Raw genomic sequence first — 9,940 nt, forward strand, 5'->3', positions numbered from 1 at the left:
GCCTTTTATACATTTTCGTGTTTCTTTAGAAATAAATAATGGACAAATGAGTCTTTAAACGCCTCAGATATAAAGTTATTCGCTGTCAAAGTGAAGCCAAAATGAATGGGAGTCAATGGAATGCTAACAGCAGCACACAAACTAAAGTTTTAAAGTTTTTCTTACGCAAATGCATCACTTCACTTCAGAAGACATTTATTAACCCCAGCAGAGCCGTTTCGAGCGCTTTTATCACGGATGGATGCACTTTGATGGACTCCCCAAAAAATATACCCATTGACTCCCATTATAAATATTGGAAGAGCCAGGATATTTTTTGAATATATCTCCGATTGTATTCGTCTAAAAGAAGAATGACATATACACCTAGGATGGCTTCAGGTTGAGTAAAGTCCTACATTTGATCTTATGATCATTTCTCAAATGTGCGTACGTGTGAATGCACCTTACTTACAGATGTGAAATTTATAAATCACCAATGATCTTGAAATTGTGTGTAGCTGAATGGTTTCAGATCTCCAGCTTAATGTCATTAACATCAAAGAGTACCAGTCAACATCCAAATCCTTTAATTGAGAATGGTGAGCAGCAAGAATTGCTTAGTTTTCTAAATATCTGCAGCACTCTGACTCTCTGTCTCAAAGAAAAGTGCGTACCTCTGCTTAGACCCTGATGCGCAAATTTCTGTAATGTTCCAATTGTAGACCAAAAAAAGACCAAAAGATGAAGCACTCAAATAGTTCTTGGATAAGACCTGTCTGGCCAGATGACAGATGTCTCCCTCTGCCAGCCATTAAGAGTAATCTCTAGAGAATTAAGTGCACTGTTTAACAATGCCGTGATGCAGCACAATGACGCACAAAGGTATAGGACGCTGACAGCAGCACTTGCCCTGAGGTCAGACGTCAGTTTCCTAGAACCAAATGGTTTACTTCTGCAGGCTATATGATGCACAACTGGAACTCTATACACAAATGACACTGTTTACACTAAGATTCATAACCTCAGAGAATGTTGTGTTTACCTCAGAATAAATTCAGTTGCTTTCGCGTGCGGTACGTAAGCAGGGCAGTGAATGATGGCTTTGTGTGAGTGTTGCAACCTCTCATCAGCTGAAGATGGGGGAGGAACACAGTGTTAAGCAGCATGAAGGGCAAGAGGGAACACACTGATTTAAGGGAAGGTGATTCATAGAAGGACTTTCACTGAATTACAATGCATTGTGTACAATTTATTTGTACACAATGTACTGTATTACACAGTGAAATGTAACAAGACAGAAACAGTACAGAACATTCAGGGAAATAGTATTAAATACATATTGATACATCTAGGGTAGTTGAGCATTTGTGGCCCAACTAGAACACAACTTTGTTTGAATAAGCTAGTTCTTGCAGTGCTTCAATATAACACCTGGGACTCTTTGACCTCAATGTACATTTTCCACTGAATTCCCTGAGAGACCGCAGACTGCAGCACAGGGAGGGATGATCAAGTGATAGTCGTGTACACAGCTGCCCGTGTAACTGGAGAACATTGGGAAGATTTTGAAACAGTTTAAGGTCTTATTAATGTATAATCAGGGTTCACAAAATTCCAGTCAGCTGACCTTATAAGTATATTAGATTAAATAAGGCAAAAACATAGCCTCATAGCATGGTGTGGTTTGTTTTATACAGTCTTTCAAATACTTTTTTTTACTCAACCTCTATATGACTTTGAACACAACAGAAGATATTTAAAAAAAAAAATTATACTGGTGTTGTCAATACAAGGGCCAAAAACATCACAGACTTTCCTTGTATAGACTAAAAACAGACATTTTTTTGAAAATATATTCTTTTATATTCCACATAAGAAATTCATGTATGTGTGGAATGACAGGAAATGACAAAATTTCACTTTGGGTGAACAACCAAAAAAAAAAAAAAAGGTTGACTTTAGCATGCTTTTAAAAAGTACTTATTGCAGAAATAATATACTTAGATAATATTCCAGTTCCAGGAATGCACACATTTTTTGTTGGTAGTACCAGTTTGTGTTTGGCTCGAGGTCATGGTGGCAAAGGACCCTAGGTTGATTTTACTCCGAACCATCCAACGTATACTTTTATATACTAAGAGAGTTTAGTCCCAAGCAGTATTGAAATAGTACACTTACAAGTTTACTACAAGTACACATTGATATTAGTATACTTACTACATAAAGTATACTTAAAAATATACTTGAACATTACTTATACTTCATAAAATGAACTTGAAGTATACTTCTTTTTCCTAAGGGAAGGCCTAATCCTGCCATCTAAGCGCTGTCTGTGAAACCAGGCTTATATGTAATTCCATAATTACATGGTGGTGACAGCAAGAAGGGAGAATTTCTCCATGAAGGTTACAAAATTTAGGCTCTCATGAGCAACAACAGAAAATCGCACTGCATAATCCATACTTTTTGGTCGATTGTTCGCACACAAACACAAACACACACACACGACAACCAAAGACTGATAACAGGAACTTTAATTGCAATAAAAAGCAGGACAAAAGATCAATAAACAAAATAATTGAAAATGATTCAAGTAAAACTTTGAGTAACTTTAATGTGAAACTTGAAGTCATGAAAGTGTGTACTCTTTAATATATTATATTATCTGCAAGAACAGTTTTTATCTACTTTTTAAGATTTTAAGTACAAATGCACATTGAAAACAATTATTTGCACTTCAACTAAGCTCTTAAACTTCACAGATTTTACTCCTGAAAAAAAAAAGACAAGTAACTCCACATATCACGGGAAAACGTACAAATTCTACGAGGTGGCTAATTCGTACGAATTCATACGACCTCACTCGTACGAATTAGTATAAATTTTTTTCTACATCGTACATATTTTACGAATTGCCCTATTCGAATTCATACGAATGACATAGCCCTGACCCCGCCCCTAAACCTACCCATCACGTGGGTTTAGACAAATTATTTTTATCATTCGTACGAATTCGTACGAATTGGTCGTGAGATAGTGTTGCATATCCTCTACAGATCTCTATAATGTCTATACTCAGATTTACCAAGATAGAAAAGTCTGCAAATCTCTCTACATTTCTCATTAAATTCCTCTAATGGTATCTGAGCTCTTTTTAAAACTCTACTTTCTTACTCTATAGGTCAATGACTGTGTCCTTTTATTTCATCTAAGGAATTTGTACTTTGGTAAGTTGTACTTCAATGAAATATAACTGAGAACTTAATTTAGTCTCCTGAACTGTGAAAGCTCAACTTCTGAGCAATATTTCCTTTAGGCTGTGATGATTTGCCCTGCAGTTAATGCATGAACAGTGTTCGGTTTGTTAATATTTTATAATAAAGGTGATCACTGGATGGACTAAATGGCGTCATGGAGGAGTTGTATTTGCAGTGTCATCTCCCTGGCTTGTTAATCATGCAGTAATGTTCACTCCAGTCCTCCTGCTAGTGTCCTGATGACTCAGGTCTTATGTACCGCCACGGATGCTGGATGTTCTGCTGAAGTGTAACAGTATCAGTGGCCTAATCCTTCCTTCCTTCAGTCTTTTTCAAGCCAGCATATTCCACTCCTTAGCGCCATCGCTCAATTCTCAGGCTCATTGTCTTCCCTCCAGCCACCTCCCTTTCTGTTGGTCAGCTGACTGGATAATTCCAGGTTATTTGTGGTGGCCTGATCCCGGTATAATGGAATTATCACATGACACAGTGGTGACACAGCATGTGTGCGCTGCATGTGAACTGACCGTCTGGGGTTCTCAGACATGACATAGAGGTTAAGTGAGTGCTAGGTCATTCTTTGAACATTCAAGAACATTATAGCCTTAGTACCGTATTATTTGAACATTATAGCCTTATACTGTATTATTTATGCATGTTATGAGGCGGATGTTTACCAACAGAGCTTATTTAAATACATTTTAAAGTATGTAATTTTCTAAACATTTCACCATCTTTCATTGTTCTGTAAAAACAGATTGGGCCACCCCAAACTCATTGGTTGAGGCAATGTCTCTGCATCAGGTTGGTCAGATTAACGCCTTTTGAAATGAATCAACCTTAGCTTAATTAGACCGATATTTGTCTCTTGCGTACATTTAACTTGAATTCTAAAAGGTTTTAACAGCAAAATAACACATTGTAGAGATTATACTCATGGTTCCTACGGGTGAGGAAGTTTAATTTTACGCATGACTGTGTCATCATAAAATAACTTGTGAAAAAGAAGTATACATTTAAAAACAGTAGGCTATTTATGGAAATAATAGCCGACACTGTAAATTTTTTAAGTACAATAAACTTGGATGTTTGAGTAATTTCAACTTAAATGACATTAAACTGACAATTAAAAATTAATTGAATCTTGTACAAAATAAAAAAGCTGAAAATTGCTAAACTTATTTTGATGAGCTAAAACAATGTAAAAACATATGCTGTCATAACTTATTGATCTTTTTTTTACAGTGATACTTAAGAACAAATTGAAAGTATGTTTTAGTACATTTAACATATTGTATATCAACTTTAAATGTAATATCAAATAACACACTGCAGCTACAATTATAATCAAGTGATTTAGTATGTTAGTCAACATATCAAAATAACTTTGAAAAAAGATTATAAAAACTGATTTAAAAACGCAGTTTAATGTAAAACTTTTAATTTGACATTATTACTAAGTGCAATTTTTGAAGTGTACTTAAGTGTGTTAAGAAACACAATAGTCATGAGTGTACTTTAAGTATAATTAAGTGGCTTTTTATTTCATTCATTATATTGTCTACTTTTAAGAGTTGAAGTACACTACAAGTGCACATTCAATACAATTAATCACACTTCTTTTTCACATGGAAGTGTCTGGGTTTCTTCAGTGTAGACTACAGATCAGATCAGAATGTTCTGTCCGTTGGTGCTTTAAAGGAAGGGGTTGTTGCAATCCCCGCTGACTGCCGGACATTCTGCAATTGCAGTATTTCTCCTCAGGACAGAATGTTGCGAGTGCTAATGAAGTATGACTTGCTGTCATCATGTTATCATTGATGAACATTAGCTCAGAACAGAAATCCTCAGCAGTTAACTACTCTCGCTTTTCATATTCTCTTCAGGCTTCTTATGATTCATTGTATAATCCTAAATCTCTTTCTAGAACTTTCTAGCCCTTTAACAACATGTAAAAGAGAGATTAGATAGAAACCAGCATACACACTTAAATAAGATGTGTTTTGTGTCATCTCCATTCAGTTATATAAACTCAGTGTGCATTTTGCAAATAAATACTATTTCAATCATCTTTAATTTTATGAAGAAAATGTGAGTGGTGTTTGGTTGTGAAAACTGCTGCCATGATTCTACAGTATAACCAGGTGTTTGCTATGTGGTTGTAAGTGTCAATATGTGAAAATTAGTTTTTACGTGCATATCAGGCTGGAACCATGAAGGCTGCTAGGCGACAGGCGACAGGAGACAGGCGACAGGAGACAGGAGACAGGAGACTCAAACAGGTAGGGAGTCTGTGCGCGTTGGATGGCAACAACGAGATCAGACAACTGAAGTGTGGATAGTGACTGCTTATAAAGGGAGTGCTGGTGATGCAGGTGCAGATAATCAATAATCAGGTGACTGTGAACAACAAGGTGGAACTGAGTGATTCAGTGTGTGTTGAGGGGCTGGTGATGTGGCAGATCCTGTGACAGTTAAGGTGTTGTAAGACCCACAACCACCCACAGCGCTTTACCATTATGGTGGTATACTACTATACATACATTTTCCACATAGAGTTTATTCTATTTCAGTGTTTTCTGTCTATCTGGAGCCCTGCCATAATGCAGCTTTTATTTCAAGTCGAATGGTCATTTTAAGCATTCAGAGTTCTCTTCTGATGGCTGTCTGGCGATATCTGTTCAGTACAACCTGTATCAGGCCTCTGTGAAGTCCCCTGCCAGTCTGTCTCCTCACATCTGCATCACAATTAATGCACAGTGGGAGAAGTTACATGCTACATTTGCTTTCTGTCAGTCAGCCTGTGAGCTTTTCGTAATTTTGATTGCAGCAGGGGGACTTTTTCCTACAAGTTTTTCAGGCACCATGCTATGAGTTTCCCCACAAACAGGGCCGGAGTGGGGCCACTTTTCAGCCCAGGAGTTTCAGGCCCAAGACCGGTCCACTTTTTCCATGGTGGAATTCTAAATTAGCACTTTTTCTAAATTGGATAAATGAAGCAACAGTTCAGCTCTTACTATTGTGTAGTTTGTATTAATAACAAATAATGTAAAGGTTAAATAATAATTCACTTAGACTTTATAAGCAATTGCGACTTTATTTCACACAATTCTGACTTTATATTTCGCAATTCTGACTTTATAACGCGACTTTATATCACAATTCTGACTCTATATCTTGCAGTTCTGACTTTATAAGCAACTGCAACTTTATTTCACGCAGTTCTGACTTTATATCTTGCAATTCTGACTTTATAAGAAGCAATTGCGACTTTATTTCACACAATTCTGACTTTATATCTCGCAATTCTGAATTTATAACACAATTGCGACTTTATATCACACAATTCTGACTATATATCTTGCAGTTCTGACTTTATAAGCAATTGCGACTTTATTTCACGCAGTTCTGACTTTATATCTTGCAATTCTGACTTTATAAGACGCAATTGCGACTTTATTTCACACTATTCTGTATTTATATCTCGCAATTCTGACTTTATAACTCACAATTGCGACTAGCCTATATCACGCAATTCTGACTTTATATCTCTCATTCTGACTTTATAACACGCAATTGCGACTTTATTTCACGCAATTTTGACTTTATATCTCGCAATTCTGAGAAATAAAGTCAGAATTGCGAGATGTAAACTCGCAATTGTGAGATAAAAAGTCGCAATTATCTTTTAAAATGTTTTATTCTGTGGCGGAAAAAAGCTTCCATACCTCCTGGCCTCTTCCTCCCATCCATCCTCCCTGATGCGCACCGTTACGGTAGGGCCGGCCCAGCTATTGGTAGGCGCCGGCGATGCCGCGGTAGCCCACCTGAGAAAACGTTTTGGAAAAGACGGACTATGGACCCAACCAACTCTATAGGAGGGGAGAACTCCCTCACATGGTACAACCCATGCAGAGGCTGTGCGCTGCGGTGTCAGAATGTGAAACGTGTGTAGCCTATGTAGGCTAACTAACGTGACATTGAAATGTAAAAAAAAAAAAACCTTTCCTCGACCGGCCCAAAAGTGAAGCGGCCCACCGGGAATTCTCCCGATTCTCCCGATTACCCACTCCGGGCCTGCCCACAAACCTCCTTATTAAGAGCTGACTGGAGAAATGTCAGTGTTTGACTTTTTAACAGTAGCTACACATGACCTGTTGCTTGTTTTCTGATTCAGATGCATAACTATAGTATTTTAAAGTAACCATGAATTCCTAAATGTGTTTTAAAGAAGCCGTTTCATCCGGATATTTGTCATAATAGGGAAGAAAAGACTAATGAAACTTTATAACATTCATTCCAACATAACATCTTAGAGATCAGAGTTACCCTACAGGCTAATCTACAACCCCATTTCCAGAAAGGTTGGGACATTTTGTAAAATACAATAAAATCTAGAATCTGTGATTTGTTAATTCTCTTTAACCTTGGCAAACTAAAAATAACAAATTTTGATTTTGATGGCTACAACACACTTCAAAAAAGATGGGACATAGGCAAAATAAAAGATTATAGAATATCCAAGTTAAACAGTTTTGAAACAGTCCACAATAAGCAGGAGAACCGATAAGGGTATCGTGTTTAAGGGGCATCCACCAAAGATGGGCCATGGCTCACCACCTAGTACCAAATTTCAAGAGAGAATTGTCAAACAATTCAAAAACATTTCCCAATGCAAGATTGCAAATAATTTAGGTCTTTCACCATCTACCATACATAATGTTTTGAAAAGATTGATTGAATCTCTGTTATACAAGGAGCAAGCTATACATCTGTTCAATGCAAATACTGCCGACTTCTCTGGGCCTTTTTTTTTTTTTGAGAAAAATGGATATTAAATTCTCAGTATGAAAATATGAATATGACCATCCAGACTTTCATCAGAGACAGGTGCAAAAGCAAACATCTGTCATGGCATGGGGGTGCATCAGTGCAAACAGCATGGGTGACTTGCATGTGTGTGAAGGTACCATTGATCTGGAGGTTTATATTGGGATTGTACAGAGACATATAGTGGCATCAAAATCATATCTTTTTTGGGAGGCAAGACATTGCCTGGCCTCATTCTGGACATGCTAAAACCTGCCTGCAGTCCAGATCTGTCTCCTACTGAAAATATATGGCCCATCATGAAAAGGAGAATCAGGCAACGATGACCACAGACTGCTGAGCAGCTGTCTTGTATCAGGCGAGATTGGGCAAAAATTCCACTTGTAAAACTGCAACAATTAGTATAAATTCCCAAATGATTAAAAAGTGAAATTAAACATGCCTCTGCTCTGTCTCAACTTTTTTGGAGTGTGTTGCAGCCATCAAAATTTGGATATATTTACAATATAAAATTAAGTTGGTGAGTGAAAACATTGGAAATCTTTTCTTTGTACTTTTGTCAATTATATAAAAGTTTAAGATAATTAACAAATCACAGATTCTTGATTTTATTGCATTTTACAAAATGTCCCAACTTTTCTGGAAATGGGGTTGTAATTTGAGTTCATTATCTTGGGGCTCCTCCCCCTTCTGTGATGTCTTTGTGCTCGTGTCGTGTTGTGGACTTTTAGTTTGTACTTTGTTCATGTTTCCTGGATCATGTTCTCCAATTGTTATCACCTCATTGTTTTCACCTGTTTTGTTTTGTTTTGTTTTGTCTTTAACCCTGTGTGGGGGAATGTTTTGTATTCTTTGTCAGGTCTTGTCCATTTTTGAACGTATTGTTGGTGTGTTTAGTTTTGTTCCTTATGTTCCTAGCTTCCGAGTTATTTGTTGTCTCTTTATTTATCATCTGCGTTAGGATCATACTATACTTGGTCTCTAAATTTGCCCTTATCACACCTGCATTTGCGTTATTTAAGAATACTCTAGCATTCTTTTCTCTGCACCCTGGTGGTGGAAGTTCAGTCCTTACACCAGCATCATGAAAATAGCAATTATCAAGAAAAGTGTCATTTCATTATAATAAATTTGGTCATCTTTATATCCTTTATAAATCAAAGATCTCAGTGCTAACAAAGTATTGTAAGCATTGAGTTTCCACTGACTCAATCTTTCCAACTCTTTGGTTTGATATTGCATAATATAGTCACAGCCCTTCCAAATTCTTTCAAGCTATTTTAATCAATTATCCTCTTGAGATTATTTGCTTTCAAAAATAATGCTGTTGGGTAACATACTTTCTTCAATGGAGCATAAAATATATTTTGAGAAATGTCTTTTTGTCTATACAGTGGAAGTAAATAGTAATAAAAACTGTTTGGTTGCCAACTTTTTTCAAAATATATTTTATGTTCCACAGAAGAAAGAAAGTCATAAGGTTTGGACTGACATAAGGATGAGTAAATGACAAAACTAAAATTTTTGGGTGAACAAACGAAACGTGAGGATGACCCTTTCGACACATTTTTCTATTATTTTTACATCTCACGGCATGAGGGACAATTTTTAAGATGCCAGATTATGTTAAAAATAGCTTAACTTTTAAAAATGCATCTCAAGACTCACTGTTTTTGAATGAAAGAATGCACGCTGTGTGAATTGCTTCTAAGTTGTCAAGAATGAGTCCAGAGACACAGTTAACTTTCAACCTTCTGTGCAAGAGCACAAAGGAGATTCAGGTTAAGTGGGGATCGAGTCACAGCCGCTAATTCCATTTGCTGGAACCTTCCACATCAGACAGAAGGTGAGCCACCGGTAACCATGGTAAC

The sequence above is a fragment of the Scardinius erythrophthalmus genome (assembly GCF_964197995.2).
Source record: "Scardinius erythrophthalmus genome assembly, chromosome: 10".
Taxonomy (NCBI): domain Eukaryota; kingdom Metazoa; phylum Chordata; class Actinopteri; order Cypriniformes; family Leuciscidae; genus Scardinius; species Scardinius erythrophthalmus.